Source organism: Grammomys surdaster, unplaced genomic scaffold (assembly GCF_004785775.1).
Source record: "Grammomys surdaster isolate TR1022 unplaced genomic scaffold, NIH_TR_1.0 126219, whole genome shotgun sequence".
Taxonomy (NCBI): Eukaryota; Metazoa; Chordata; class Mammalia; order Rodentia; family Muridae; genus Grammomys; species Grammomys surdaster.
In genome coordinates this window covers 8,609,137-8,623,603 of record NW_021621022.1, presented here as the reverse complement: position 1 = coordinate 8,623,603, position 14,467 = coordinate 8,609,137, and the positions used below count along the sequence as shown (strand labels likewise).

The 14,467-nt window shown below is 44.4% G+C and overlaps 1 protein-coding gene across 1 annotated transcript in view; it reads right to left on the bottom strand.

Moving 5' to 3' along the window:
• Positions 1 to 14,467, bottom strand: part of Pebp4 (phosphatidylethanolamine binding protein 4) — a 216,133-nt gene that overhangs the window by 96,549 nt on the left and 105,117 nt on the right. The gene's annotated exons all lie outside the window — the stretch shown is intronic.

Genomic DNA, 14,467 nt, shown 5'->3' with positions numbered 1-14,467 from the left:
TCTATGGCCTGACCAAGAGCAGACATGGAGAGGAGTAGACGTGTTGCGTGGCAAGTGATAGTTGGGAGACACCGAAGGTTTTCTAGGCACAGGTGAGGAGTGGATCACACAGGATAGTGTTATGCCTTGTTTTAGGTGTTTAGGGAGATTAGGTGGGCTGCCAGGGAGAGGAATGGTAAGCAAGGGATACAAGAGGCAGCAGGAGCTCGGAAAGGATGATGGTATGTTGGGTGACAATGGTAGAGGCAGAACTCGAAACCAAGAGGCGGCTTAGAGAAGCATTTTCAGGTAGACTCAGCAGGGCTGGCTAACGGACTGGACAGTAGAACAGAGAGGAGGGCAAGGAGAGAGAAAATCAGGAGTGACTTCTCATTTTCAGCTTGAGCACCTGGCTGTTTGTTTGTTTTGTTCTGTCTTTGAGACAGGGTCATGCTGTGTAACCCAAGTTGGCTTTGAACTCACATTTCTCCTGCTCTTGCCACTGAGTTTTGGGATTCCCTTTGTGGGCCACCATGCTTGTCTGGCAGCTGGGCCAATGAACATAGTGATTAGGAGGGGAGAATGTTTGGAGGAGGGCGTTGGCTTTCTGTTTCAGATCCGATAAGTGTGAAAGGTGGGCTAGAAGACAACCCAAGCTTGCATATCAGAAGCTGGAGTTCAAGGGTAATCACTGGGCCAGCTGTATTTGTACATCTGCGAGCCTCAGACTTGGAATCTGTAAGCATGTGACCTAACAAGAGAGCTAACACAGGAGAAAGGAGGACTCATGACTGAGCTTTGAACCATGCAAACACCAAGAGGGAAGAACCTGACAAAGGAGACAGAGGTAGGTGAGGGAGGTGAAACTTGGAGAGCAGGTGTGTCCCAAGAAAGAGAGTGTGGGGCATTTGGTAGAGTCCTTGCCTAGCATGCAGGAACCCCTGGATGTGACCCCAAGCACCGCATAAGGGAGCATGGTGTTACATCTATCATCCAGCCAATCAGGAAGGAAAGGCAGAGGGATCAGAAGTTCAAAGGCATCCTCAGCTGCATAGGAAGCTAGAGACCCTGTCTCAAACAACACACACACACACACACACACACACACACACTAATAAATAAAGTCACCAAAAAGTAAAGAAGGAGGATGGGGGCCAACCTACATTGAATACTTCTAGATTCAAGCAGTTCTCCGCCTTCCTAACGCTGTGACCCTTTAATACAGTTCCTTGTGTTGTGTTGACTCTACCATCAGATTATTTTTGTGGCTACTTCATAACTATAATTTTGCTACTGTTGTGAATCACAATGTAAACGTCTGGTATCTAGGATCAGTGATATTAGACTCCAATGAAAGTGTCTTTTGACTCCAAATGGGGTCACGGCCCGCTGGTTGAGAACAACTGTGTTCTAGAAGAGCAAGATGTAGACCCAGGAATGAGCAAATGAATTGACAACTTGGAGATTACTGTTATCTTGGTAAGACCTGTCTGGGTGGGGTTGGAAGGAGTGGGAGGGGCTGAGAAGAGACGGGCCGTTTGGAAGTGGAGAGGCAGTTAAAGATGGCGTGGAACAAAGCTGAGACGTGGAGTGGCTTCCACTAGGGACGAGAGACTCAAGAGATTTTATTTATTTATTTTTTGATGGATAATACACAGGAATGCTTGTAAACCAGTTGGGATCCTCTAGTAGGAAGGGGGTACAGATGGCAGGGGGGAGAAAGGGGATCATTGTAAAAGCCAAGTCTCTGCCAAGCCAGAGGACCCAGAACAAACCCAGAAAACTGGGTCTTTGTTATGAGCAGGGACAGACGCAGAAGTGGAAGATGCAACACTAACAAACCCTGACACTGTCTTCTGACTGCCCATGGCTTTTTGTGATTAGAGGCGAGGCTATTAGGAAGGAAGGAATTATGGGTAATTTGGGGATAGGAAGAAGAATAGGATTATATTCTCCAGCAGCATGCTGGTTAACTGTGGCAATTAGGCTTAACTCAGATGGAGACTTAGGCTGGTGATCTCCTGGAAGAAAGAAAGAAGAAAGTAAGGATGGGAGACAGGCACAGGCATCTCGGTCCTCTTCTTGACCTGGACACACACATAAGTGCTTCACACTGTCCCAAGCATCCTAACAGAGGGGCATTTATGTAACTCTAAGGGAATGTGGAGAGCAGCCTGAATTTTTCTACCATAGGCATAAAGGATTGAGCTCCATCTCAAAAGATAAGCAGATAAAAGGTCAGAAAAATATCTTTTCAGGCAACGCAAATGGAGCGTGTGATGACATGGGGCTGCTTGGAGAAGGAGACATCCAGAGTGAGTCCATAATTTTCTCCTGGGCAAGATCATGCTGACCTGAGCTGGAAGACAATGAGCCAGCAAGTGAGGTGTTGGAAGACAGGCAGAAATGGCCTTTTCATGCATTTCCCAAGACTCGGAAAATTATCCTGTATCTGGGGATGCTGAATCCCATCTAGGGATAACTTGTGGAGAATCAAAGGAAAAACCCAGGAACTCAAGCAAGTGTGGAGACAAGATGGCAGAGAAGGGAGTTAGTTGAGAATTAGGGAACCGCAGAGCCGTGGACTCCAGGAGGATGAAGATGGGCCAGGGTGGCCCTGGGGAGATGTGGATCCACAGAGACCATGGAGGTGGCATTGGGGGCCACTCGTTACTCTCTAAAGAAAGAGATAAAAAAAACATGGTTTGCTGAGTGTTAAAAAAGGAACAGTGAAACTCATATTAGACACTCTAGAAGCCTACATCTGAGAATTCAAGGATAAGCTCAAACAAGTCTCCAAGGACCCAGGAAGGAACAATAAAAGGGGGGGGGACGGCAGGTACATGTGTGATCCCTAAGGAGTTCCAGAAGGAGGAGCCTGCACGTTTATTACATCCCAGAACTGGTTCTAGCTGAGCAGTAAGGAAAACAAAGAAACAGACAGACAAACAAACAACAACAAACAAGGTACAACTACAGTGAAAGAAGAAATTAAGCCCCTAAATCTTTTTAGTTTCAAATGACATGATTGTCTATGTGAGAATTCCTTTTCAGAAACCCTGAAAACAACCAAGCCGATAGAAAAGTAAATTGAGCTGTTACTAAAAACACATAGAACTTTTCTACATGCTAATAATACTAATGAAATGTACTTTTAAACCCCATTAAACCCCATTTACAGTTGTAACAAAAATCTAAACTGTCTCAGAATAAACATGATTAAAAATGTAAGACTTAGTTAAAAAAAAAACCCACAAAATTGACTAGCTGGAGAGACACAGTCTGCTTTTAGGCTGAAATAAGTATTTTATGAAGACTTCAAAAAAAACCTTTAATTAATTTAATTAATTAATATAAGCATCATTTTAGCTAAAATCTTAAGTAAATAGTTTGCAAACTTCACACATGATTCACACAAGACTTATAATTAAATTTAAGGAACAAGCAATTAAAAGGAAAAATCATCAGAGGCAGCACTGAAAATGATGAAATAGGAATGGCATTGACTTTAAAGACATAAAAATATGTTACAAAGCTAAAATAACTAGAACAGCATGGCACTGCAAGATAGGCACAGGAGACCCTATAGTGAGAAACTTGAGTTTCAATGTATGTATATTTAATATACAACAGTGGTCTTTAATATTTGCTATTTAATATACATGCTAAGTCCGAAGGGTAAGTGTGGGTGTTATCATTAACGCTGTAGGGAGTCAGATGTGATGGTGCACACCTTCAATCAGAGCAGATCTCTATGAGTTCAAGGCCAGCTTGGTCGTGGCCAAAGCTATATTGCGAAACTTTGTCTCAGGAAAAAGAATTAATTTATATAAATACTATGATAATGTCAAAGTTTTATTTCTGTTGCTGTGATAAAACACTCCAACCAAAAGCAACATAAAGGACAAAGGGATTTATTTGGCTGCTAGGTGACAGTCCATCATTTTGGGGAACTCGGGGCTAAGGGACTCAGGCTTCTGACACATCATACCTACAGTCAAGGGTGCAGGGAGAACACAGCCACCCTTGCCTGTGGCCTCTGCCAAGACAGCTTCTCACTATCTTACACAGTTAAGGGCCAGGTCATGGAAGGGCATCACCCACACTCAGACTGGGTTCTTCCTCCTCAGTTATCAATCAAGACAAACCCCCACAGACATGCCCACAGACCAGTGATTCTTCACTGAAACTCTCTCTCTTCTTGGGTGGTTCTATGCTGTGTTAGATTGACAGCTAAAATTAGCCAGCACAGGGTTAATTGGCTTGTTATATGGACTAGATAAATTGAGGTCTCTGTTTCTTTCAGGCATCAGAAAGCTGTCATATTTAAATATGAAAGTGAAAATGACTACCTCTAAAAGCTGGTTTAATAACAGAACATTGAATCCGTGGAACAGAACACACTATTGGAGTGAGATCTTTATATCACTAATGTGAAATAAGCAAGTTGCAGAGCAGTGTGCATGACATCTTAAATGTGCAGAAAACTTTATATATCTAGCTATATATATATATTTATAGATATATCTCCATATGCACAGAAAAATGTCTGGAGAAATACATACCAAACTGTTAACAGTAAATGGCATGAAAGAAAAGATTGATATCATCTGACTGGATATATTTTAAAGTCTTTTATATGGCAGAAAAAATGTTAAATAACATTCAAAAACAACAAATTGAGGAGAGATAGTTACAAAATCCATGAAAAAGTACTTAATATATAAAGTATACTTTTGAATCAATAAGAAAAGGACTAGTAGCAGGTATGGTGGTGCATGCCTTTAAATTCAAGCACACAGGTGGCAGAGGCAGGTGGATGTCTGTGAAGCTGAGGCCAGTCTGGTCTACCAAGTGAGTTCCAGGACAGGCAAGGTTGTTACACAGAGAAACTATATCTCAAGAAGAAAAAGAAAAGAAAGGAAAAGAAAAGAAAGAAAGGATTAGTAATCCAGTAGAAGAATAGACAATTGTTCTAAGTCAACTTTCAAAATAAGAAACATAAGTGATCCATACCTGTAGGAACAATTTGTTGACTTTCACTAACAAGGAAATACAAGTAAAATATAAAATCAAACCCTTTGTCTATAAATATGCATTTTTAATATTTTATCCCCGGAGTTTTAAAATGTGTAGGACTAAAGGATGAGTTAGAAAACCCAATGAACCCTGCAAGTTTGTCGTCTTCTTAAAGAGGAAGGAAGGCACAGACCATTGATCACAAATGCACACACTGTATCTTTAGTTACCCTCTGTGTTGCTTTTCTGTCACTGTGACAAATGCTTCACAAAAAAAAAAAAGGGGAGGAAGGACTTATTTGGGATAGAATTTGAGGGGATACAGTCCACTGGGGCAAGCAGGAGCAGGGAGCGGCTGGTCACATGACATTTCTTACTAGGAGTCACAGGTAGCTGGGCGGTGACCCTCTTCCTCCTCAGGGTTCCACAGTCTTCCAAAACAACGCCACCAGCTGGGTACCAGTTGTTCAAATGCATGAGATAATGAGTGGCATTTCACATGCAAGCCACCACTCAATTCATGAAAGACTAGGAAACCAGGAAGTACATATGTGTGTGACTGATTGACACCTCTCTTAGGGGTGGAATAATTTGGAGTCTTTTTCATCTTTATGCTTTTCTATATTTTCTAGAGTTTCTGAGCAAAAAAAAAAAAAATACATGTTTTTGTGCTTAAAATATTTAGGCCTGGGGGAAAAAATATAAAAATATAAAGCCACCATACAAAGTCCCAGAACCTTCCTTCTTGGTCCGACAGCATCCAGGAGCATTCTTGCCCATAGTGGGCTTCCTGTCAGTCCTCATCCCTGGCTTTCCTGGCAGCTCCTCCCTGTCCCTCTGCAGCTCCTCTATGCTCCTGTTGGCCTCTCTGCTTACTGCTCCAAGAGTCTTTTTAGGTGGGTCTGTGTTGCATGGCCCTCTCCATAAACACTCATCTGCTAGGGGTCCCCCCCCAGACAACTACAGTGCTTTGAGTGTGATTCATCCTCCAAGACTTCCTGTGTTACCATTTTGGTCTGCGCTGTGTTGGTACTGTGGTTCATTAAAACTAAGGGTCATTCATTTTTTTGGAAGAGATGAAGGTGATTCTCATGAGATCCCAGTGAGTTCCAGTTGCTTTCTGGCTGGCTTCTTACCACGTGTCTTAGTTAGGGATATTATTGTTGTGATGAAACACCATGACCAAAAGCAACTTGGGTGAGAAACGGTTTATTTCACTCACAGGTCCACAAGACAATTCATCATCAAGGATCTGGAGGGCAGGAACTCAGGCAGGGAAGGGACAGCAGAAGCTGGTTAAGAAGCCATGGAGGGGTGCTACTTCAGAGCTTGCCCCCTAGGGCTTGCTCAGCTTGCTTTTTTATAGAACCCAGGGCCACCAGCCTAAGGATGACACCACTTACAATGGAGTGGGCCCTCCTCCATTAATCACTAATTAAGAAAATGTCCTACAGATCTTATGAAGGCATTTCCTCAATTGAGGTTCCTTCCTTACAGATGATTCTAGCTTGTGTCAGGTTGATATAAACCTAGGCAACACACCACGTGATCCTTGCATGTTCTCTGATATTGTGATGTCACCTACTAAAGGGTCCTCACCAGCACCAAGTATAAACTTTTGTGATGCCCTTGAATCTCTAGAATCCTGAACCAAATAATCCTCTCCCTTTTATAAACTGGCCCAGCCTTGGATATTTTGTTAGATAAACATTGTCACCTCCCTGCTACCTCAGTGATGACCTTTTAGGAACTCAGCAGAAAGGGAAGGGCTCTATGGCAATGGGGTTGCAGAGCTCTTTCAAGGGACACAGGTCACAATGTTTCATGGTGCTTTCCACAGCCCTGACTACCAACAGAAGCTCCTGGCAAATATTAGGGGTGTGTGTGTGTGTGTGCTGTTCACAGAGAAATAAGGAAACAAGCTCTTCCAGAGCTGGGCCAGGCAACCAGAGGGAGATCTGGCTGTTCCTGGAGCATACAGGCTGGTGTAGTAACAGAAAGAGGCCAGCCAGGCTTCTAGAAGAGGAAACTCTCTTCCAAGCATGGAGATTCATTCTGTAAGCACAGTGGAAGGAGAAGGATATACAGTCAACACTAGAAACAGTCGGAGGCAGCTGTCCCTTGGCAGGGGCAGAAACCTTGTATGATGTGCTGACAGGCCTGGGGTCAGTCTCCAGCGCTGCAGAAAGCCACCATTCCCCTCCTAGCCAAAATCATCAGTGACAAACTGATAAGGAACGGAGCTGTCCTTAGACCCATTTGAACTCACTACATGTGACCTGGCCCAGCCCAGAGACTGCTAGAAACCTCTTGGGGGTTAGGGAGCAGGATCACAGTGACCTAGTAAGGTGCTTGTTACACAGTGACCTGGATCCAAGATCAGCCCTCTTTTTCTGGTTTCTTCCTAAAAACTCAAAGAGGCTGAGGGAGACGGTCTTTGTTTGGGTTCTAACATCTGTATCCTGGGATTTCTAGGCACTGGAAAGGTGAGCTTGCTTATATATAATTCCATGATCCTGTTTCTGGGGTTTGCTCAAAGGAACTGGAATTGGGGTCTCTGAGAGATAACTATACTTCTGTGTTTAACCCAGCATGAGTCACAATAGCCAAGACACAGAGTCATCCAAATGTCCATAAAGAAACAATAGTATATGGAGATGTTCCTTAGCTTGTAATGGGGTTACATCACAACAGACCATGGCAAGTAGATCAGGCTAAAAATTGAACATGCCTTTTTCATATGTAACCTGTTCAGAAAGTGTACATTCACTTGTATTTGGGAATCGCAAGATAGGATCATGCTATCACTTGTCTGGGAGAGATAAAAAGTTGGATTTCCATTCAACACATTATTTTCATACCGCTGTAAAGCCAAAAAAAAAGTCCTTAATCAAGTCTTTCTAAGTCACCGGCCATCTATACACACGACAGACTCTCGGTTTTTAAAAAGGAATGACTTCAATATGCATATTACATGAGTGAATGTTGAAGATGTTATTCTTCATAAAAGAAACCATCACGAAATGTCAAATATGATTCCATCTGTGTGTGGTAACAGAAACAAACGGGCAACAGAGGCGAGAACAGAGGTTGCTTGGTAGGGAGGGCTTATGGGTAATTGCTAATCAATGCGTATAAACATAATAAACTTTTCCTGTAACTTAAACATGAGTTGAGCATGAGACATTGCAAAGTGGGTAAGGTATTAGTTACCCAATGAAATGGAATACAAAGAGGGTTGGGGAGATGGCTCAGTTGGTATTGAGCTTGCTGTATTATCCTGAAGACCTAAGTTAGGATCTCTGGCATCTACACCTTTAAAGGAGTCAGTTGTAACAGTGTGTGCCTATAATCCCAGCACTGGGAAGGCAGCTCGCTGGCCATCCTGACTAGCCTAGTTGGTGACTTCTCGGTTTTCATGGGAAACCTGTCTCAAGACATAACGTGAAGAACAGTTGATGAGGATGCTCAACATGGACCCCTGATCACTACACACATATGTGCACCTGTGCACTGCCCACGCACCTCACATGTGCCATGTCCTGTGAGTGCTTTGGGAAGATTTCCAGGATAGATTAAGTGGGGAAAACAAGATGAAGGACTATCTTACTTTCATGTTAGAAGATAAAGTATCTCTTCAGATGTGCTTGCTTGCATTTGAATAAACGAATAGTGACTCTTCTGTTGCCATGATGACACGCCACAACCAAGACTACTTATAGAAGGCAGAGTTGATTTGGGTTTGTGGTTCCAGAGGGGTGAGGGAGCATCATGGTTGTGGAGTCAGAGTAACAGGCATCAGGCATGGTGGCAACAGTAGTCAACTGAAGACTCAAAAGTCTGCCCTACTGACATACTTCCTCCAGCAAGGCTGTGCTCCATAAGTAACGCCATCGCCTGGGGATCAGGTGTTCAAATGCCCTAGACTGTGGGGGACATTTCTCATTCACACACTGCAGGAACATATTTGAAATGATCAACCAAGAGCGTGGATGGTGAGAGAGTGCTAGGGGTAGATGGGATGGGTTGGGAGAGCAGAGAGGCTTCTACATTGTCATTTGGCTTTGTTGAGCCCTGTGAACACAGGCCCTGCTAAAACCAGACTTCAATTATGATGTAAGGCAGAAGACACGGTGAGAGGCGGGCCTTCAGGCTTTTCCTCACTTGTGCAAAGAGTTTTCAAGAGATGGCCTCATGGCAGAGAGGTTGAGAAGTTTCTTTTAAATTGAAAAATAAACTTTATTTGTTCTAGGGAGTTGGCCAGAGTCCCCTCAGAACTTTTGAAACTGCTTGTTGGTGGTTTGAGCATATTGAAATGAATGGTCTGTCACCAATCTATATATCTCTGAAACAGGGGGACAGGGGGACAGGGGCACAGACATGTTCTTGTGATGCTACTCAAGGTGACTGTACCTTCAGATGTAAGGTACAATCTGGTACAGAGATAGTCCCAGCAGATGGCAATAGTCCTCTGAATCTTCATCTTGGTCATGACACCAGACAAGATCTGACCTCAGATGAAGATGTTACCAGTGAAGGGACATTTCCTGTCTATGTAGATGCCCTGGATGGCCTCCTTGGGCATCTTGAAGCCTAGACTGATGTTTATGTAGTACTGAGGGAGTTTTTACGCACCAGTTTCTCCCAGCAAAACACTCCTTGCTTTGAAAAGATAGGCGCTGCTTTTGGTAAGCATGCTCTGTCTGAGTGTCCACCATCTTCCCAGCAGCCTGAGAAAAGGAGAGATCTTGTACTCCATTTTTTTTTAAAGGATAAGGTACTCAAGTCAAATCTTGTTACAAAACATGCACAAAGTACTGGGGTCGTGCTGATGACTTAGAAGCAGAATTAAGCATGAACTTGGCCAGATGTTCTTTCTATTGTTGTTTGTTTGTTTGTTTGTTTGTTTGATTTTCTTGCTTCAATGCAGAGTCTCATGTAGCCTGTCTTGACCCCACACTATCTATGCAGCTGGAGATAATCTTGAACTTCTGTTCCTCCTGCCTCTGCCTCCTGAGAGTTGAGATTACAAGCATGCCTTACCATACCCTGCTGGTACAATGGCTGGAGACTAGCTCTGCATTAGTGCCAGGGCTTCATGCATGCTAGGCAAACCTTCTATCCAATGAGCCACATCCCCAGCACCTAGAGGAATTCTTAACATATGGCTTTCCATTATAACGGACACATCACAAGCCCACCTCTTTCAACATATATTTCAGCAAGTTTCTTGTAATTGAACAAGGGCTGTGGAGAGAACATTTCCGTCTCCCAGATGACCTTGTGCTATTTCTTTCCCCAGAGCTATGCAACCACTAATTTGTTTTCTGCATTCCCAATCTCCGTTTGCCTTTTATGAGCATTCCATATGAATGGAATCATGTCACATGTGGTCTTGTGCGTAGCTTCTCTTCTTGGCCTCATTCTCGGAAGTTCTTCCACATGGTACCACATATCAATATGTGTCTTTTCTTTCTTTCTTTCTTTCTTTCTTTCTTTCTTTCTTTCTTTCTTTCTTTCTTTCTTTCTTTCAGAAAAGCATCTTACTTCATGTGAAGACATTTTGCTTGTCTGGTTAACAGAAACTTGGGTTGTTTTGTTTAATACTAGTGATGCCAACATGAATCCTTGTGCATGTCTCGGTGGACACGTTTGTCTTCATTTCTCTTGGGGGGATGCCTAGAGAGGGATTTATGTGTAGGATGGTGTGATGGTTATCTCTGCTAAACTTGACACAACCTAGAATCACTCAGGACTAGACTCTAAATGAGGGGCTGTCTGCATTAGGTGGTCTGTGGATGATTGTCTTAAGTTGATTGATGTGTGAAGACCTAGCTCATTGTGGGCAGCACCATTCCCTAGGCAGAAGATCCTGGAGTGTATAAGAGAGGAGAAATGAAGCTGAATACAAGCAAGCAAGTAAGCAATTGAGCAGGCATCCATTTATTTCTCTGCTAATAGGATGTGATTAGCTGTTTGAAGTTCCTTCCTTGACTTCTCCACAGTGATAGACTATAATCTGAAATTGTAAACTGAAATATAGCCTTTGCCTGGGGTGTGGTATGGATGAATCAAGATAACTTCATATCTGAAGCCCTAATCCACAATGGATTGGTATTTGGGTGTAATCACTTTTTAGGAGGTGGTTAGAGGGTAAGGTAGGGTCCTGGTGGGGGAGATTATTATCCTTATAAGAGACACATAAACGCTTACTCTTCGACCTTCCCTCTTTATCAAGAGAGAGATCCCTATAAATCAGGAAGTGGGTCTTCTCCAGATGCTACCCAGATGATGGAATTGCTGCTATAGAGGCCTAGTTGGACTCATGTGTAGAACAATTAAACCCTAACTTGTGCCAATATTTTGGGAGGCTGTTGAGCCTGTGAGAAGTGGGTCCAGGCTAGCAGAAGGGTGAGCTTGTGATGGTTATATCCCACCCTGGCTCTGACTTAATGACTCTGTTTTCATTGATCTACCAAAATGAGAAGAACCTCTGCCACATGCTGCCATCATCATGAATGGAGCCTCTCTGTTCTGCTGTCCCCAAGATCATGGGCTGTAACTGTGAACAAAATAACCCTTTCCGCCCTTGGGTCACTTCTACCAGGTCTTTTGGTCACAGTGACACAAAATGATACTATACAGCCCAAGATGACTAAGACAGATGCCACGGCTGAGTCAATGCTGTCCCAATATGGATATGAACATGAGAGTCTCCAAAGCCCTTGCTTTCACCTGGTCATTTATACAGTCCTTTTCCCCAGAGAGAAGAAGAGATGAAAAAATAATCCTAGGATAGACCATGACCATGGTTCCGTAGCCCTTAGGACAGTCACAAGTCCTAGAAATACTGAAAAGATGAAGCCCGTACTAATCCGGTCTTTTATTTTCTGGTGCTTTTGGTGGCCCAAAGAGACAGCTTCTGCTAGAGCTGACCATTTCTCAAAGAGAGCGGGTTCTTCAAAGGCAAACTGACCTTGCTGAGGCTCACAACCTCAGCCACCTCTCTTAGAAGGCTGAGCCACTTTGCCCGATGGAATCATTGTTATGGTTCGTATTTAGTTCCCGTGATAAAAATCAGCCTGGGGAGGAAAGGATTTATGTGGTTTACAGGTTACTGTCTATCACTGGGGGGAGCTAAGGCAGAGACTCTTGAAGCTGAAAAGCATGGAAGAATGCCGCTTATTGGCTTGCTCAGCTGCCCTTCTTATGTAGCTCAGCTTCTCCTGCCGAGGGCTGAGCTCTCTTTTATCAATTAGAACTGAGAAAATACCTGCACGGGTGCTCACATGCCAATCTGACAGAGGCAATACCTCTGCTGAGATGCCCTCTTCCCAGGTTGTCTGTGATTGTTTCTAGTTTACAGACAAACTATGACAAGCATGGCAGAGGGGTGGGTTTGCCAGCATCCACCAGACCTGTTTAACCAGTCGTCTTAACCCTGTCCACATACTTGCCTTGCCCTCCCCTATCTGGAAAACCGTAATGGCGTGGGCTCTCTCAAAATTTGAGTGGTGGAAACTTGATGGAGTTTGGAAGTGGGGCCTGTGGAGATAATGGGGGTTAGCTGAGATCGTGAGGGCTGGGCCCCTGTGATGACATTAATGGCTTTATATAAATAGTGTCATGGTGTGACATGGTTTTACCGTGTTCTCAGCCTCCAGAACCATGAGCCAAACAGATCTTTACCCTTCACAGCTACTGAGACTGTGGTGTTTGGTTATAGCGACAGCAAGTACACCAAGACTCAATGCTTCTTCTGCCTTGTTCCCTCCGCTTCATGATCTGCCACCCGAGTCTTTGTGTGGCCCTTCCTGGTATGCAGCGCTCTGTGTCTTGAGATAAAAGCTTGTTCCTTGACCACACTCCTTTCTGTTCGCCTGTCTTGCCACTCTCAAGTAAAACAAACCTCAGGTTCGTTTTTGAGCAGGGTTCTCAACTCTCATCCCCTGCCAGCTGTCTATGAAGTCCACTGCAGACTTCCAGGGACATGGGGCATGTGCTCCCATTTTCCAAGGACCATGGATGTGGCTTGTTGCCTATAGCATTCCTTCAATGGAATCTGGGCTGACAGGGCCAGGTCAGGTTCACAGTCAAGTTTAGTGTGTGTGTGTGTGTGTGTGTGTGTGTGTGTCTGACTGTCTGTCTGTCTGTCTGTCTGTCTCTCTCTCAGTCTGTCTGTGTGTTTATGTTCACAGGTATGGAATCCAGAGGTCAATGACAAATCACTGTCTATTTTCTGAGACAAGGTCTCATGTTGATCCCAGTGGGCTAGATTGTTTCTTTAGTGAGCCCTAGGGATCCTGTTTCCACGTTGATGCACCAGAACTATAGATGCCACACCTAGCTATTTAAGCGGGCACTGGGGATGCAAATTCAAGTCCTTATGCTTGCTAGGCAGATGCTTTACCCACTGAGCCACATCCTCAGCCCCTAAAGAGCCCTGTTCTCCAAGATGCTGCTTAGTCCTGTCTGTGCCTTAGTATCACCCATGGTGATTTTCAGAGCGCCGGGGCTAGGCTCCACTTCCCTAGCAGAGGTTTGGATTTACAAACATCCAAGCATTGGCACTGAGTTGGCATCCTCTCAAGGGGTTCTCATGCAGAGATAGGGACAAGAACCTCTGTCCAAAAGTCTAGTTCCCTCAAAGTCCTCACCCATCCTCCCCTCATAACCACACAGGTTCCTTTCCTCACGTTCAGGGCACTTGGCCTGGGGTAGGGCAGGGTGTGGTTGGAAGGGTTTTGTGTCTTCTTCATAAGGAAGAGCACCTTCCATGGACTCAGCTGTGGTCCTTGTGAAAGGACTTGAGCACCCATGGAACAGCTGAAGTACAAACACAGTCGCCCTGGGCTCCCACGGCTCGTGATGGTGATGGGTGGAACATAAATTTAGCCTTCAGTGGGTAGAGGCTTGAGCCGCCCCCACAGAGTTCTGCATGGGAAATCTAGTTAAGAACCTCCTTCCTGGGAGGCTGCAGTGAGCAGCTGATCCTCACTGGGAGGGTGAGCCTAACAGGATACCAGCTGGGTCCTGCCCTGAAGCCCAAAGCCTTTCATACCAGGACTGGCTCCTGGAACATTGGACCCTTTCTTTGTACAGTGCAGAGAAAGGAGTATCCATGATGGGTCACTGGGAGAGACTCCACCCAGCATCTGGGACTCCCACCATGCTTTGTGGATTAATTGCTTCTCTTGTGGCAGTGACCAAATACAAGCAAGTTAGTAGGCCTATCATAGCTCATCGTCTGAAAGGATGTAGTCCATCATGTTGAGGAAGACATGGTTGGGGAGAGGGAAGCGGAAGCGGAGAGCTAGGAATACCACTGCTCAGTTCATTTGCTCCTTTTTATTCTGTCCAGGATCCCAGCCCATGGAATAGGGCTGCTCATGTCCGAGGTGGGTCTCCTTCACAGTTATGCCTTTCTGGGAATACCCTCATAGATATGCCCTGAAGTGGGTTCCCAATA